Raw genomic sequence first — 8,939 nt, 5'->3', positions numbered from 1 at the left:
TTGGTCAAGAATAAAGAAAAGAGAAATTGCCTTCACCAACTAACATTATTAGATGGTTGGATGAATACTGTGCATCCTACTTTTTTTTCATCTATTTCTTCATTTCTGGACTCTCTGATCGCCTTTGGATTTGAAAGGCCACCCTGTTTCAATTTCGTAACTACTGACAGAATATTACTTTGTAACTTAAGCCCTTGGTCCATATAGAGGAAAGTAAACTCCATTTTGACCTCATACCGCCATTTCATTAATCCAGTTCACATCATATCATAATTTTGATGTTCGACCTAAGCAAATATCCTTGTTCCCACAGTATAGTTTTATAGAAACGTTTCGCCATCTATGAAGGTTTGTTAATTCCTATTCCTCTTACTACCAAGACGTTCCTTTACACATTCTTTCAAGAGATTATCATTGATTTTCCTTTTTACTCCGAAGGCACATTGTAACATTCTAAATTTTTAGTTTGACACAGTGACACTATCTTAGTAGTGGATATGGTGAATTATTGAGAAAATTAGAAAATTTGTCAAATAAAATAATTTTCATGAAGGTCAAATAATTTTGGATATGATATCTGATGAAAAGAATTTTAGAGGAGATAATGTGATGAAAGGACTAAATCACAAATTTTAAAAAGTGAGGAGTAAAATGTAAATTTAATTAGAAGGAAATAATAGTTTTATTGCCTATTTGACATGATAATAAATGGGAATATGAATTAGTACGGTGAAAATCAGTTTTGGAACCAAATTGAAAAGACTAAAATTCAAGGACTCAATTGTAAATTTTCCAATGTTATCAAGGAAAGAGAAAATATGCAATTATCATCATCCATAGATTCGTATTAAAGTTTACAAATGGATTATGAGGTGTGGGATTGACAATTTTATTATTGAGAAGAAATCATGCAAAGAGTCAAAATAGATAAAATGGTAAATTTCTCATAAAGGGTAATTCGATATTTTGTTTTTAAGTATTTTAAGATGGAAATTTTATTTAGATGAAATGTATGATAATTAAAATATTTTTGGACCATTTGGATAATGAAACAAGGAAATTGGATTTCAATTAGTAGACTTGGACTTGAGAATCTAGTTTGTGGGCTTGGAGAGATTTTTAAAGAGAAAGAAAAGATGAAGACCATTCCCGCATCAGCTTTCTTCCCATGCTGCTGCCGCCCTCTCCTTCTACGGTTTCCCCTTTCTTTTTCTTCATTTTCTCTTCAAATTTCTTAAAGACCCAACGATCAAACTTAGAGATTTTACTAAAACCACTTAGAAAACAACCTCTATATTAGTTTTCCACCATCAAAACCTCCATTTTCAGCAAGGGTTTATGAGTTTTTTGTTTGAGAAAGTAAAGATAGAAGGAGAAAGTTTTAAAAAGGTAAGAAGAGGCTTCCTACACCTTCTCTAGTTTGATTTTATTTATGGGTAGCTTTTAAAAAGCATGGAATAATTATATGTTAGTATTATATATATTTTGGTGTAAGTAAAATTTTGAATGATAAGAATAAGTTTCCAGGTTTGATTGATAATGGATTAGAGCTTATGGAAGCTTGAATAAATGTCAGTAGAGCATCTATTAAAGTAAATACCTTTGCATACTCTTACTTTTTTTATGTTAAAATGTTTAAGAAAGTAATGAAATGTTATTAATATGAAAATAGTGTAATAAATATGAGATTTGTTATATGAACAAATATGAAATGTGTTACTATTGGGTGAATGTGCTTAATATGTCACATGCATAACTTGGTTATCAACATTTTAAATTAAAATAGTTTTGGACAACAACAGCAGTTAGACTTTGAAAATTCATCAAAATATGTAGAAATTGAATTAAAAGTTGAGCCATATATGGTTTGAAATCCTACCGAGTCTAGTTTTTATTGGAACAAACAAAAATAGCATCCAAATTACACAAAAGGAGATCATTTGTTTAAGTACATGTTTAGGTTTGCCTACTAATACAACTTGTCTTTCTGTATTACAATCCAACTACGTAATACCGCTTAATATTAGTTAAGCATTAGACAACCAATAAGCAACATTTGCTTCCATTTTATTTTGCGTGCAAAAACCATTTACAAAATATTAATGTAATTCATGAATAATTTTATTAACCAATCTGTTCGAAAAAATTACAAGTTTACTTAGACGAAAATACTACAGTTATAGTGCTAGATCCAACAATAGGTGAATTGAATTTTGGATAAATAATTTTGCCAAATAATAGGTGTCTAATTGTATATGTCCGATTGGTCCCTCCGCTAATTCAAGAAAAACTTGATTAGACTACATTTGAATTAGAAGTAAATTCTACGACTTTGAAAATAATTTAATTGAATCGATTTATTCGATGTGGAATTAAATTAGGTGGTCGTAAGAATTGTTCAACTAGAGAATTTGATTAAAGAATTTTCTTGAAAATTTCATTTGAAAAATCTAAGTGATTTTTGGGAAAATTAATTTTGATAATGTAAAATTAAATTAATCAAATTAATTAAAATTAATATTTTTTTGGAAATTAATTTTCAAGTTAGACAATTGGCCCAATGGGTGATTGAACTTGAAAATTGGGCCCGGGAGCCCAAAACTGAGACCAATACCCAAAAACTGGTCGAACCGAGCATGGTATGTGAATTCAGGCCAACAGTTCAACTGGTGGCTAGATTGGATCGGCCGAGCCGTCACTGCCCCAAACCGAACCGATAGAAATCGAACCAACTCGGGTGCCGGTGGCTGTGATGACAACATTCTGGCGGCCGAAAAATGGTCGACAGGGGCGAGTCTTTGGTGGTTGAGCAGTGGAAGAATTGCACTCCTACTGAGACTCTGCTAGAGAACTTGATTTCAGATTAACTATTTCAAAAATAATATTATTTTAATAGATTTAATATTAAATTAAATTTAATACTTATCTTAATAGTATTTTATTAATTTAATATTAAAATTATTATCTTAATATTAAATTTAATTTAATGTTTATCTTGTAGATAAATATTCTATTAATTTAATATTAAAGTGATTAAGTTCAATTATAGTTGAACTCTCTAAACTCTCCCTATATAAAGAAAGTATTGGGTCATTATTTGCACACACTTGAATTCAAGAGAAAGTTGTAAAGAAAAAATTTTCTGAAGAAATTATTTCAGAAATTTTCTAGAGATATTTTTCTTATTTATAACTTGGCCCAAAAGTTTAGAGAAATTATGAACTTACCACATTGGTAATTTTTGTGAAAAAATTTCTAATTCGAAGCGAGCTTGCACTCGGTTGACATGAGCTTGAGGATAGCGGATAAGACTACTTGGTTGAAGCGTTCATCTTAGACGAATAAAAAATGTACAATTTTAATTAAGGGTGAGTTTGGATGGGCAGTGCATTTACCTGCGGTTAGTGTAAAAACAGCGGTGGCGGTGAGATTAGATACTGTAGCGATACTGTAGCGTGAGACAAAAAGTAAGCTAAACGCACCGCACCGCACCGCACCCAATCGCCCATCCAAACCCACCCTAAGTGTTTATTACTTTAGATATCGCAACCAAGTTCTTGTTTTGGATTTTTTTAAACTTTGATTGTTTCCCTAAATTTATTTTCCGTTGTGTTCTCCAAACCTGATTTTCCAATAATTCTACCATCCCGAGTGGCCCAACAATGATGATTTTCACTATTTGCATATTCTACCATCCCAGGTGACCCAACAATGATGGTTTTCACAATTTTCATATTCTACCATCTTGGGTGGCTCGAAAATGATGGCTTTCACTGTTTGCATATCCTACCATCCCAGGTTGCCTGACAACGATGGTGACTTAAATTCACTATATTGATGACCCTATGGCAAGTCAACTATATATGATTTTGCCCGAACATCTACTAAGGTAATCAATGTTTCAATTACATAGTATAAATCAATTCACATTTCATGATCTCATACCATTTCATTATCAATTAATATCACATATCATTTATCAATTCATATCATTCTAGTTTCTACATACTCAGAGCAATTCAATTCTAGGTATTCAATATCGTAAAACATAATTCGATTCATAAGACAAACAATAATCTTACCTAAATAACTAATATGCAACAATCATGTATGTATGCATATATATTGAACTCGGAACATACAAGTACAAATCAAATTCTTTTGTCACTCGTCTACGACTCTCAGTTTTCCTTTCTCCCAAGGCGGCCTAGCGTCATCTTTAGCTACGTTCGATAATTCAATCATAAAAACAATATCAGTTCACATTCAAATTACATTCAAACACATAATCAACATATTTTTTATTTTATTCATTTTAGTCCATATATCCGAGATACTCGTATTTTTCAATATCTAACATCAAATTAAAATCTGATTTCACATTTTTTTTCGCTAGGGACCTTATACTTTCTATCTATAGAATTATCGTATGAAGTTTTAAATTTATTCAATTAACAAGTTTAACTTATTTTCTAATTTAGTCCTTATCATAATTTAAGCTTACTATCTAACAATTTCTTCATGTCAAGCTCAAAATCATCAATATCATTTTAATGACAACTTGTTAAACATCAACTAATTGAACAAATTAATACATGAGCTAGCTAGAACAAGCCCCCATGATTCAATTTCCATAAAAATCGAAAAAAAAATAGCTTAAGTATCCTAATTGATTGGTGGCCGAATATTACTTGGAAACTTAAGGTTTTGTTTCTTTTTTCTTCAATGTTGGATGGTGGAATGAAGAAGATGAATGGATTTATCTTTCCATCCAGTCACGTTAATATATATAGTTAGTTTAAGGCTTAATTAATTTAGTTAATCTTAACCTGTTATTAACTTAAGTCATATTTATATACATTAATCATAATTAACACAATTAATGGTTTCCATCATCACTTCCCACTAACTTATAAAAGAACAATAGTTTAACAACCATTTTGGTCCTTTGGATTATTGCTAAATAAGCCTTCAAGCATTTTCTAAATTAAAACTAAATAGCGATTGAATTTTTACAATTTAATTACTCAGCTTTAATTAACGATTTTCTTGATTAAATTACTTAATTGGTCTTCATCATATTTCCATACAAACTTCGTACATCTTTCTATTTTATTTTTACGAACTCAGTTACGAAAATGAGGTTTCGAAACCACATTTTTAACACCATCCAAAACCGAGTTGTTACACACTTGGTGTGCTATTTCTTTCTTGTGGCTTTTATGTTAAATTCGTGTTCCTTTGTCTTCTGTGTTCGCTTCTACTTTATTTTGGCGCCTTAGAGAATTTTCTTTTTGAATTTTCACTTTCGAGAGTAAGCTGACTTAGTCAAATTTGAAGAAAAATAATCACTTAAGGTCGCGCGATTTGCGAGACTAAAGTTCTAGCCTTGTGACATTAGCTTGAGGAAGCTTGGTGTAGACTAATGTCTATTTGTTTGATTGAATTGGGGATTGTGATGATTAAATCGACTTGGATGTTTGCAATATGATTGGATTGATAAATGCTTGAAATGTTTGAGGGCAAGCATTGGCTAAATGGGGGAGGGGTGGGGGCACTCGTTTAAAATATGGGTAAGACTCAGGCTTCCGTATTCAAAGTTCGGATCTAGTCTAACCTGACCCATTTTAAGTTTATGTTATATTATTTTCTTATATATTATGAAATTTATATAATATGAAAATTAAGTATACTATATTTATAATATAAATATTAAAAATATGTTAAGTTGTTTAAGTTTAAAATTTTAATAGTAAAAATATATAATTATTAAATCTTAAATAAAATAAATATATTTTTTTAAAATAAAAATTAATATGGGTGGATTTAGAAGTGCTTAAAATAGCTACTTATAAATTTAAGTTAATTTTGACAAAATTTAAAACACATATTTTGAGTACAACATATTTAAGTATGTGTAATATTAATATTATGTATAGGCCTGGTCCATATGTCATGAGTTGAGACTTTAGTTCCGGTCACATGCGGCCTTAAACTTAGTTTCAATGACAACGAGCTTAAACTAACCTTCGATCCTTACTTGGGAAAGGTTTTGACACACTTAGCCTAGACAAGTACACAACAATACTCAAATGAAAACTAGTTTGTACGAATGAGGGAGGGGAGTTCTCCTTATATAGGCAAGCCCAGTTGATCCAACAGTTACAATTTATTACAATCCACTATCTAGATCGCATTATAAAACATTCTCCCCTGAGCCTATTAAATGTTATATCATGCTAGATGATTTTAGAGTTTCTGAAGTATTCTACACGGGTCTATAAGGGTTTGACCTCTTTTTCGGACTTCTAGAATCTTCTGAGCATTCTGAAAACCTCTCAACTCAGTTTTGTCATGTTTGCTTCGTTCTGGAATTAATCTAGTGCTTCTAGTAGCTTTAGCCTCGGAGAATTGTAACACATACTCAATCTTACCTAGTTAATCAACCAACACCTATAATATCCCTTGTTCATCCGAAAATACAACCCCAAATCCATATTGGGTTTGAAATTTGCTTTCTTTTTCAGTATGAAACTGAAGACGAATAAAGGTAAAATGCAGAGCCAATGATACGATACAATACACCTTGGAACCATAACAAAAGCCTTTAAGTTACATTTTTCTTAGATTAGCGAACCTATTCAAGATTTTTACCTTTAAAAAGATTAACAGTGACTTCTATTTTTTCATGAGATGTTTCAGATGTCACTTTGCAGATTCACATGTTCATGAAAATGCAACCTTCTTCTTTCTAGTTGGTTTGTATTTCGAATAAAAAACCCTACTTAGATTATTTTCCTCTTCTATATAACAAGCCTTCATCTCCAAATAATTATACACGCATTTATTCGCTCTAACAAAAATCATGAAGCTCTTTAATACTATTATCATTGTTGTTCTCTTCCTAGTTTTGTTGCTTGCTAAAGCTAATGGCTCAGTGGCAATACCCGTTAATACTATTGGCTTGAATGAGAACAAAGATTGTTGTGAGGAAGGATAGGGTGGTAACATTAGAGGAGGTGCTGGTGATGGATCACATATTGGTAGTGAAACAAGTGGAGATGGTTATGATTATGGAGGTCAACCAAGTGAAGGAGATAACGATAATGGCGATTGTGATGATGGTGGCAATAGTGGTGCAAGGAATGGTTATAGTCGTGGTTCAAAAAGAGGAAGAGGTGGTGGAGATGGCGGTGGGGATGGTGGTGGCAGTGGTGGTGGACAAGGATATGGTGGAGGCTATGGCAGTGGAGGCGGGGGTGACTATCAGGTAGTAAGAATGACCTTCAGGTGTTCGATGATATGTTTGAGTTAAGCACAACATAGTTTACTCGCCGCCTATGACTGTAAGGTGTTTGTTAAAATGCTTGTGAGAAATTGTCTACCTTGTTCTAGCCCATTTCTGGTTTAGCATTTCTGTTAACAACCCATTTGGTTTCTGGTTTATCAAATTAAGTCTGTTATTGTTGTTATAACGAGTGGTACAGCTGTAGCTCGTTTGCTACTTTTTTGTTATTGATGGTTCTAGAACACCTGAACTTCTATAAGTAGCCTAGGTGTTGCTTTATCATTCTTATGCTATCAATGATGATTAAATTGAGTGTTACACTTACAAGCTCTCTCTCTTTTATCATGTTCCTTCTCTTTTCTATAATTATTTATCTGTTATTAATATTTCTTTCTTCTACTTCATGAATTTCTGGTTTCTTTATCATTTATGCTTTACTTTCAGATTATTGCACTGTTATTCTTCATACTTCATGTAACATCTGACATGGTATCAAGAGCTACGAGATTGCCACTATTTGAGTTGCGGATTGGTATCATTTCTTTTTTGGTTGATGTGTCTCCGTTTCGTTGCTATTGAAAGTCTTTTACGTTCTGGATTTGGTTCTTCTTGTGTGAATGAACATCTTCTAATGTTGCGTATATTGCGTTTTCATTGCATCTTCCATCTGTTTGATCAAATGTCTCTGTAAGCGAAATATTGATTCGTTTAGTTCTTTAGTTCTCATTTGTCAGTGAGTAATCTTTGGCTGCAATGGCTCTCAATAACTCAGAAAAATGACTCAATAAATAATGAAACTCTGAATTCTGCATTTGAAATTAGATCTGATGTTGGTAAATCGTTTACTGCCATTTTAACTAAGAAAATATCCCTTGTAGAAGCCCAAATTTGCTGGCCCAGTAAAAATAAAAACAATGGCCCAAATTACACTCAACAGGCCCAAAAATAAAAAAACCCTAGCCCAGGAAACTAAAAATTTTCAGCCAAACCCTAAGTCCCCTAGCGCCGTAAGCTTCCATGCATAGCCTCTTCGTCTGCCACACCTCCAACGCACGCCTCTACCACTGCGTCTGACACCTCGGCCTCCTCTACCACTGCTACCTGCAAGGAAAGGTGAACACGCAACAACCAAGAAGCCAAGCACAAGCAGACAATAGAAACAAACAAAAATAGTAGAATAGAGAGTTGTTCAAATCGGCTATAAAGGACTAGATTAGATCCTTGTATTTTTTTTACGCACATAAGTCAATCAAAACTCAGAAATCGAATTCCAAAGGTTGATTTTAGACTATTCTCTCCATTTTTCTTTTGATCTTTTTTCTATTTATTTATTTTTCTCTTTTTTCTTTTTTTTTCTTTCAAATCCATTTTAAAATAATTAACAAAAGGGATAAAATAGGGGAAAAGGGAATCAACTCACCTGAATCAACCCCCTGAGTCCGTCGTCGTCATCAGCCCTTCGCCGTCGCCGCATGCGGGTATAGGAAGGGGCCAAAGCTTTTCTTCTTCCCCTCGTTTCCCTGTTCCATGGCCCCGATCTCGGAATGCGCTTCAACGCGTGGCTTGAAGGCACCCTTGCATGGCTCCGGCCACCGGGCAGGGGAGGCGTGACGGCGGTGGGGTTCCAAGGCTAGACCTGGAACCCTAGCAG

General features: G+C 33.1%; 1 long non-coding RNA gene across 1 annotated transcript; it reads left to right on the top strand.

The window, feature by feature from the left end:
- The first annotated feature begins 1,120 nt into the window (after positions 1-1,120).
- Positions 1,121-7,619, top strand: LOC128033779 (uncharacterized). The gene is made up of 3 exons (XR_008189819.1): positions 1,121-1,389; positions 3,701-3,889; positions 6,909-7,619. It is a non-coding gene; the product is annotated as an uncharacterized LOC128033779 (long non-coding RNA).
- The last annotated feature ends 1,320 nt before the right edge of the window (positions 7,620-8,939 follow it).

The sequence above is a fragment of the Gossypium raimondii genome, chromosome 10 (assembly GCF_025698545.1).
Source record: "Gossypium raimondii isolate GPD5lz chromosome 10, ASM2569854v1, whole genome shotgun sequence".
Classification (NCBI taxonomy): domain Eukaryota; kingdom Viridiplantae; phylum Streptophyta; class Magnoliopsida; order Malvales; family Malvaceae; genus Gossypium; species Gossypium raimondii.
Note: the sequence above shows the minus strand (reverse complement) of the source record. Positions and strands in the feature narration are given on the sequence as shown.